At 42.6% G+C, this 8,627-nt stretch overlaps 1 protein-coding gene across 1 annotated transcript in view; it reads right to left on the bottom strand.

Annotated features, from left to right (window-relative positions):
- The window catches only part of Prrc2c (proline rich coiled-coil 2C), a 71,916-nt gene extending 64,017 nt beyond the window's left edge, over positions 1 to 7,899 (bottom strand). Inside the window, exon 1 of the mRNA XM_031378908.1 lies at positions 7,682 to 7,899. The gene's annotated coding sequence lies outside the window, so the exon portion shown is untranslated. The remainder of the gene's footprint in view (positions 1 to 7,681) is intronic.
- Positions 7,900 to 8,627: the final 728 nt, after the last annotated feature.

Below are 8,627 nucleotides of genomic sequence, written 5' to 3' on the forward strand. Positions count from 1 at the left end.
AGAGAGAGAGAGCAAGAGCAAGAGTTGCATGTGGAAAGGTTAAAAAGCCCTGTCCTAGAGGTGAAGAGAGCTTAGTGGAAAAATGGACTTTGCAAACATGAATGAGAATATAACTGGGATGCACCGGAGGTAGGGGTAAGGTGGAGCACCTGTTTGCACCTCAAATCCCAGTGCTGAGGAGACAGACAGGAGGATCCTGGGATTTTTTTGGCTAGTCAAACAGTGAGCTGATGAGATCAGTGAGAGATGATCTCAATAAAGGGAGGGCCAAAATGTTGAAAGCTATGAGAAAAAAGAATTCTTTCCCAATGCTCATCCTCCTTCTCCGTCTTCCACATAACCAAAGGGTTACAGTAGGGGCTAGTATTTTTAAGCATAGCATCCTTCCCCTAAATTAGTAACTTTTCCAATATCACTGAAATGTTGGTCTTCAAACATTAAAAGAGTGCATCCCTTCCTTACACTTTCTAATTTCCATTATTTCCATGTTCAAATTTGCCATACATATATTACATGACACCTTTCTTTTTCATCTTCAAAGTGTCAGAATACTCCTCCTACCTTGGAAAATGTTTTGTCTTTCTACAACTTAACCTTAATTGTAGCAGATAATACACAAATCCCAGTATTAGACTCACACAACTACACAACAAAAGCACAACTTCACTTAATAAAAAAAATACAGCAATAGAAGCAAATGTCACACCTCTGACCAGAAATGCTTTTATTTTTGTTTAAAGACCTGAAACCAGCAGCAATCTCCCTGACTCACTCACTCTCCCAGGCATGAAAAACCATTCAGCTTTCTCTTCTCACTTTTAAACTAAAATTTGTACGATCTACTTCCCTAACTTTCAACAGTAATTCTAGAATTACTCCTATATTATGCTTCTTTGATTTGATCTAAAAAAATTTAAATTCTCATAGCAGATTCTTGAATTACAGACTACCATACAACAGCCATATTTTGAAAAATCAAAACTTTAATTCAAACAAAATGTTTGAAGAAAAAATTATATTAAGTAAGGACTCTTTCTGCTTTGTTTTTCAGATAAGGTTTCTCAGTGTTGCCCTGGCTGTCCTGGGAACTCACTAAGACAGACAAGGCTGGCCAGGTGGTGGTGGTGCACGCCTTTAATCCCAGCACATGGGAGACAGAGGCAAGCGGATTTCTGAGTTTGAGGCCAGCCTGGTCTACAGAGTGAGCTCCAGGACAGCCAGGGATACACAGAGAAACCCTGTCTTGAAAAACCATTAAAAAAAAAAAAAAAAAAAAAAAGACAAGGCTGGCTTTGAACTCATAGTGCTTCACCTATCTCTGCCTCTTGAGTGCAGAGATTAAAGATGTGCTGTGACTGATTGGCTAAATAATGAGTCTTATAATGCTCTTACCTCTTTGATAACATGGTATTTAATATACCATTTTCATTTATACTAAACATATTTAAGAAGTTATAATACCCACCTTTGGGGGGGTGGGGCTTGTTTTGTTTTATTTTTAGAGACAAGGTTTCTCTGTGCCCTGGCTGTCTTCAAACTCTGCTTGCCTCTGCCTCCTAAGTGCTGGAACTAAAGGCATGTACCACCATACTTGCCTGGCCTTAATACACATCTTTAAAATGCATTAAAAACGGAACTGGAGTTAGATAGTTGTGAGCCACCACATAGATGCTGAGAACCATCTGTAAAATGATTCCCCTGTAAAAGCGCAAGTGTTCTTACTGATCTATCTCTCCAGCCTGTTCATGATGTTCTAAAGGCCTCTACAAAGTCTTTGAATAAAGAGGAAAATGTATTTTTCTGGAAATAACTAGAGTTCTCAGTCAGAAGCTCATGTCTTTAAAAGAGCATGTAACTGGAATATGGGCTACACTTAAATTGTTATCTTTTTCATCCTAGTACCTTTGTGCAGGTACTTTGTGCATTGACCATAGAACCACAAACAGCAGTCCCATACTTATACATTACCAGCTGGAAAGAGGGAAGCCGTATTACTATCTCTTTTCTTCAGACTCAAAATTTAGTGACTTGTTTGAGACAGGATCTCACAGTATGTATGCTATGGCTGAACTGGAACTCTCTGAAGACATGGCTGGCCTTAAACTCGAAGAATACCACCTGCCTGTCTGCCAGAGTGATTTTTTAACCTAATCTCCCATTTTTTCTTTCCCATGATTGTACTTTAAATATGGCTAAAGCCATGGTAGCCCTTACCTTTGATCCCACCAGAAAGAGGCATGCAGATCTCTGTGAGACTGATGCCAGCCTGGTCAACAGTGAGTTCCAGGACAGCCATGGCTACAGAGAGACCCTGACTCAAAATCCCAAAAATAAATAGGCAAATAAATAAAGGCAAGACTGATGACATGTGGTACCACAGAACAGTAAGTTCAAAAGACATTGAAAAGAACTAAACCTAAGTTCAAATACTTACAGTTCAGAGTTCAAGTACTGAAACACCTGAAACTCGAGGTTTCATTACTTTTTCTCACAACCCTGCCTCTTATCCTTCAGTACTTATCCAGTACTTGAGTTAAAATCTTTTGGGGTTACCAATGATATGTCATTTTGATCAGAGGCTGTTTACCACAGATTTAAGAAATGTCCTTACATTGAACTTTAGTAATCCTACTACGTTTATATTATGCCCTTCTGCCCCATTTCTATAGTAGCTTTGCTTAATCACTCTTGTAATTCTCTTGTTGACACACTAGTACGGTTGTCAAGTTCCTGTTAGGACTAGTTTGCAACCTTTTCTGTAATGCTATCTTTTCCTGTTTCATGAATCTATTCCAGTCTAGGCTTTTAATCACCTTTGGCCTTCATTACCTGCAACTGTTGCTTGATCTTACCCAGCATTCATTTTTTTTTAACAGCAGTTATGTTTCAACGGATGGAAAGACATACTGGTGGAATGCTAATCTGAAATGGCCCACAGATTAGAATTTAAGAGTTTACATGTTTATTTTAAAACATTAAATGGTTAAAAAAAAAAAACCTTATCACCAAATAATCATGTACACTTTAATTTCAAATTCACTTAATTAAAAGTAAGTTCACCTGTAATTCAGTACTCTGAAGCAACTCGAAATCACAATGAGACACAGGTGGGGATCAGGGTGCGGAAATAGGGAAATAAAGTATTAACACATGAGTTGGTGACAAAGTCAAAACTTACTAGCCATCAACTTAAAAAAAAGATTCCTAGTGTTGTAACGGAAGACTCCTCCTCTAACGCTTACTGTAGTGTCCCACTCCCCAAACAGTCTTAGCCTAGGGCTGGGTAGAGTCCTTGACAAATATTAAAAAGTAATAGGAATTAGGATATAGCTTAGAGGTAGAATGGTTGTCAAGCATGTGCAAGAATTATCCCCCAGAACTTGGAACGACCAACCAACTCAGAACACACCTGTAACCCCAGTACTTGAAAAGCTGAGGCAGGAGGACGTGGATTAAAGGACAGTTTAGCTATATAATGAGCCTCTACCTCAAACAACACTCACAAACCTCAGCAAAGGATGATAGCTAATGCCTGTCATGTCAGCACCAGGGGGTTTGGGGGAGGAGTTTGAGGCCAAGCTCTGACACACACACACACACACACACACACACACACACACAGACACAGAGTAAGAAAATTAGCTATTGATATTTGTGTGGTTGTGCCTATATTCAGAGACCAGAATGTCAGGAGTCTTCTAAGACTCTCCACCTTGTTTTTGAGGCAATCTCTCACTGAACTGGAAGCTCACTACTCTGGGTTCCAGGCCCCTGTAGCATGTTCATGAGTGCTGGGAATTTGAACCCAGCTTCTCCTGCTTTCACAGCAAGCACTCTAACCCATTGAGTCACTTTCCCTGCCCCAAAATTATTTTTTATCTTCTAGCCATCATGTCTTCCTTTACAGTAATTAACCAGACATGATACATTTTTCTGTGAGTGGATATTTTTTTCTTCAAGTTTTCTCTTACTTTATCACATGCCTTGATTTTCCTCCTCAGGTATTAATCCTAAGATTATAAGGGAGCTTTTGTGGTGTGAAGGGTAGTATTGGGGACTAAACCTCATGGATGCCATACAAAAAGCTCTCTCCAGTTCTATGGTAACCCCCACTAACACATACCTTATTAATGTAGCCCTGGCAAGCCTGGAACTCAAGAGAACTTTTGCCTTGGAACTGCTGGGAGTAAAGGCATGTACTAAAGGCACCATCCCCTGCTCTTGGTAACTTTAATTATTCATCTTTAAGACTAAGTATCTTGGTAATAAGAAACAAAGTCACACTCGTCTGAAAATTAAGGCAGCTATGGGGCCACAAGCCTTTAATTCCAGCACTCGGGAGGTAGTAGTAGGTCAGTATGTGAGTTCAAGGGCAGCCTAGTCTACACAAAAGACTTCTAAGCCAGTTAGAACCAGTCTCAAACAAACAAAACCAGAAAAATGTGATGCAAATCAGCCTCACAATGAGTACTGGCTCACAAACTTATTTGTGAATGTATTCTTTGGCATTTCTAACCACTCAATAATGTAAATAAACTATGACACTCACCATATAAGCTAAGTGAGAGAACAATGGAAAGGCCCAGTAAAGGAAAGGAAGACTAACTGGGAAAGCAAAAATTCCTAGATAGCAGTTTTGTGAGACAGGGCTTCTTTGTGCCTTGGCTGTCCTTGAACTCATACAGTTCAACCTAACTCTGCCTTAGTATTAGGATTAAAGATGGTTACTATGATCTGGCTTCCTAGATAACAGTTTTTTAAAATACCAGGAATGCTCTCTATATGTTAGTTGTGCCTTTCTTTAATACTCAGCACCCAGTAGTGCCTCTAAGGGTGAATCCAATACACTGCAGCAATAGTTTTAGTATCCTAAGTAGTATATGCCAATAATGCCTGCCAATGAAACAAAAGTTGCTTGTTGAACTTCAGTAATACCCCTTATTTGACTAGCTCTTCTAGTAAATAGACAGAGGCTCCTAAACATGACTGTCCTGCTGTTAAACTCTAGAATAAAATGATAAGTGGCACAAAGACAAATTTATAGTTAGCTCTAAAAGGAGAACACAAGTGACTCTCTAAAGAAATACTTAGATCCACAAAGATGCTCTGATTGATGCATCAATGGTATCACTGACCTAAAAATGCTGTGACTCAGGAAGCTAACACTAAGTCAGACTTCTTAGCAACAATTACCACACGTTCACTGTGTCACTTCCCTCTAAGGCAACAGACAAGTTTTGCTTTTCTGGAGTCACAAGTGTTTTGGCCAGAACCTGGGTATTAACTGCAGGGCTGCTTTCACTGTAGGATGTCTTCTGCCAAGCATGGTAGTTCTCACCTTTAATTCAGCATCCAGGAGTCTGAGACAGGAGGATCTCTTGAGTTTGAGGCCCAAGCCTGATCTACAGAGCTTCAGAACAGACAGGGCTCTGTAAGAGCCTTTGTCTCAAAACAAACACCCTCCAAAACAAGAGAATTCAGTTTCCTAAACATGTGTGTAACTGACTTCTTTTGCACTTTATCAATGATGAACTCTTACAGATGGCTTTTTATCACCTAGCTAACTAATAATAACTGGAAGTGGGATTGCACAGACTCAGGGAAACAGTATTATATTCAAAGACATTGAAGAAATTCTGTATTTCATTCTGAGCTAGAATCCCAGGGTTATTTTCTATGTAGAGCACAAAGGATAAATTTTTATGAAATAAAGCTCAGTATGTAAATGTAAAGAGGAGAGGAAGAGGAAAAGAAAACTACTTAAGTATCCAAAGACTTAGGCTATTCTGAGAACAGAATATATTGCTTGAAAACTAGCTTCTTCTTCCAGCACTCTACTGCTCTCCCTTCATTTTTAGCTGTCCTTTTTCTTTTTTTACTCTGCACTAACCACAGTAACAAGACCATCACACAGTTCTACAGCAAGCCTGAGAGGTACAGATATTAGCATCTGTAGTTTATATATGAAGGGATGATCTCACAATCATTTCTCAAACAAACCAAAACAACTGAACATTCACCAGGTCTCACTATGCAGCCTAGGCTGGCCTCAAGCCAATCTCTGTCTTCCCCTAGTCTTCCTATATCACCAAACAGATAAAACCCACGTTTACATCTGGCTACATTTTAACCTTCACATGTAACAATGTTCAAACACCCAAAGCAAGCTAAAGAAAAACTACCAGTTAAAAATGGGCCTTATTTTAGCAACAATTATAAACATTCAAGACCAAATGAACACTCTGATGATTCCGAGCATCCCCTCTGGGTTTGGAAAGTATGGCTTTGACTACAGTACCACTACAAATTTGTGACCTTGATCAAATTACTTCAATCTCTCAAATATCTTGTCCTCATCTGTAAACCAAATATAAGAGCACCTTCCTCAGAGACTAGAGGGGATCAAAAAGGATAATGTATATAAAGGTCTTGAGATCATACAGTTAGAAGTTAAATAATGAGAGAACAGCCGACATTCTATGTTCATCACACACACCTACAGACCACCCCCACAAACCCAAACAGCTCATTTTGACAAACTCATCCCAGAAAAATCAAATAACTCCTACTCTACTATATGCAAACTCAACCTATTTCTAATTTTTGGAGAAGCAATGCATTTGGGGCAAGCCAGAAAAAGATGCTGCAGTGCATCTGTGACACACACCTAAAAATGGCTCCAGCCAAAGCAGCATCTTAATGACCAACATGGAAGCTTAAATCTACTTTTAAAAAATGCTGGAGGTCAGACGTGGTGGACGCTTCATACCAACCTATCTATAACGTCTACTTGCAGGAATTGACTACTGAGCACTCAATTAAGCAGGCATCTTCCGATTCTTCTGGTGCATTCCCAAAGAGAAACCCTAACAGGAGGGCCGCCTACTGTACAATTAATTCTAAGTATCCTGCCCGGGTATGAATTTATGAACCGAGGCTGAAGACCAGCCAATGCGGAAATCCGGGTAGTTTTAAGAGTCAGGAATTACTAGGCAAGTTGGACCCCCTCACCCCAAAATCTTGAACAAACTTCAAACAAATACACATCTCTTTAAAGAGATCGAACGGTCCATATATGCAAAAGCAAGCAAGAGTCCTCACTGACTCCCCATGATATTTTCTTCAGTCTTAATAGGGTCTCTACCCTAGCAACCAGTGATACCAAGCATTCTCTGAAAATTAGGCAGCAGCCGAGCCGTATTCCCACAAATGCAGGGCTGGAGCGGCCTAGCGGGAGGAAAAAAAAAAGACTACTCAAATCCTCCAAGAAGTTGTTCAGCTTGTCCCTAGCGGAAGTGGGGTTGGTCCTGGGTCCCTGTAGAGCCTCTACGACCGCCCTGGACTACACACCGCTGGCTGCAAACGCCAGCATCACCACAGGAGCATCCACTGGCGCTAAGAGCCCTCGGAGCTGCCACGGGCACCATCCTCCACGCCGTGGAAAAACAGCGCGCGCAAGGCCCCGCGCGGGTGGAGGCTCCCTCGGCCACCGCAGGGCCGCCCCGCCGCAGCACACGCCGCGCCGCGCACATGGGCAGCGGGCCCGTGCAGGATCTCCGCGGACAGAGCGATGCCGGGAACCCAGGGCAGAGGCGCCGCGGGCCCCCAGGCCCTCCAGCGTCCCGTGCTCGCCCTCCTCCATCGGGCCTCCTCACGGCCCGGACGCCCTCGCTCTTCTTACCCGCCAGGGTGAGAACCAAGTCTGCGCGCTTCCAGGGGCTCGCCCGGTATGGATCAGGGGCAGGGGAGGGGAAAGAGCCTCGAGAGATCGTCCGCAGGGCCGCTCGGTCCGGAAAGCCCAAGCCACGGCCGTACAAACCGCCAAAGCACTTTCGCTACCTCTTGTGAGGGTGAGAGCGAGCGAGAAAAAGAATCAAGATGGCGGCTAGCCAGCCCCTACGTGCTACGTCATGACGTTAGGACGTAAGGCAAATCTCCGCAAGACCCGCCCTCGGGAGGGGGAGGCGTTGAGGCTGCGGGATCACGTGACAGCCACCGCGGCTTCTCGGGACTGCGGTGGAGAGAAACGCTACCTCCTGCTGGAAGGAGGGAGTTCCGTCACTCAGAGCGATCTCAGGGAGACAAAGCTTTTCACCTGGGAAGATTCCAAAAATCTTGAGTCGCCCGGAACTTACGACTTGGCTTGTCTCCGTGCATTGACACAACTGATGGAGGAACATATAAACTTACAACCTGCGCTTTGAAAGACAGAATGTCCTTAAAGTAGGGGGCAAAGTGAGAGGGCACAGTGTGGCAATTTGAGAAGACTGAAGTTACCTCAGAGTGAGAAAAGTAATCCAAGTGTTTAGGAACAAAGGGACTGGCGTACTTTGCTGAGACCACCTTTGGCCTTTGTAATTTTGGTGTAGAATCAGGCACTGTTTATTTCTGACTTCTCTGGCAATGTTTACCTCTTGGACCAACTACCTAACAGAGAAAACTAACAGTTAAGGATTCACTCATGCAGATTTTTTTATTTTTTTATTTTTCCGAGACAGGGTTTGTCTGTATAGCTCTGCTGTCCTGGAACTCACTCTGTAGTCCAGGCTCGTCTTGAACTCAGAAATCCGCCTACCTCTGCCTCCCAAGTGCTAGGATTAAAGGCGAGCACCACCACCGCCCAGCTC

The sequence above is a fragment of the Mastomys coucha genome, unplaced genomic scaffold, assembly GCF_008632895.1.
Source record: "Mastomys coucha isolate ucsf_1 unplaced genomic scaffold, UCSF_Mcou_1 pScaffold1, whole genome shotgun sequence".
In the NCBI taxonomy this organism is placed as follows: Eukaryota; Metazoa; Chordata; class Mammalia; order Rodentia; family Muridae; genus Mastomys; species Mastomys coucha.